This window comes from Triticum dicoccoides, chromosome 3A, assembly GCF_002162155.2.
Source record: "Triticum dicoccoides isolate Atlit2015 ecotype Zavitan chromosome 3A, WEW_v2.0, whole genome shotgun sequence".
NCBI lineage: Eukaryota > Viridiplantae > Streptophyta > Magnoliopsida > Poales > Poaceae > Triticum > Triticum dicoccoides.
Genome location: NC_041384.1, coordinates 642,316,341 through 642,316,883, shown reverse-complemented (window position 1 = coordinate 642,316,883; position 543 = coordinate 642,316,341).

Sequence of the window (543 nt, the reverse complement as noted above, 5' to 3'; positions counted from 1 at the left end):
GCAGCATGCTCCATGATTATGCACACACACGCCAAAATCATTCTTCAAAATCCACTTTCATTCATCCGTTTGAGGATTGTGCTTCGGTGCCTTAAGGCACCTGCCTTTGTGCCTATGACATGTGGGCCCAACAGGTTGTTGGGCCCACATGTCATAGGCACAAAGGCAGGTGCCTTTACGGCACTGAAGCTGTGTCCTCAGTTTGAATGTTGACACTTGAAGGGCACCAATCCACACAATTGCACCTTCATTCATCACTCCGAGTGTTGACACTGGGATTCCATTTATTTACATAATAATTTGCTATACTGGTATACTACATATCTATTGAATCTGACACAACTCAGGCGGTGGTAACATCTCTGAATGTTAACAACCTATACTACACAGAGACTCTGTACACCGTGTTTGTCGGAATTGAAGACCTCGAACAGCCTGCATATAATTGTAGGAGTAGTAGGCTTGGCTGGCTCTCCGCCGGGGGACTGTTGCGGTGGCGTGCCCTTTGCTGCCGCTTCCGCGGGGGACGGTGAGCAGGTCGTG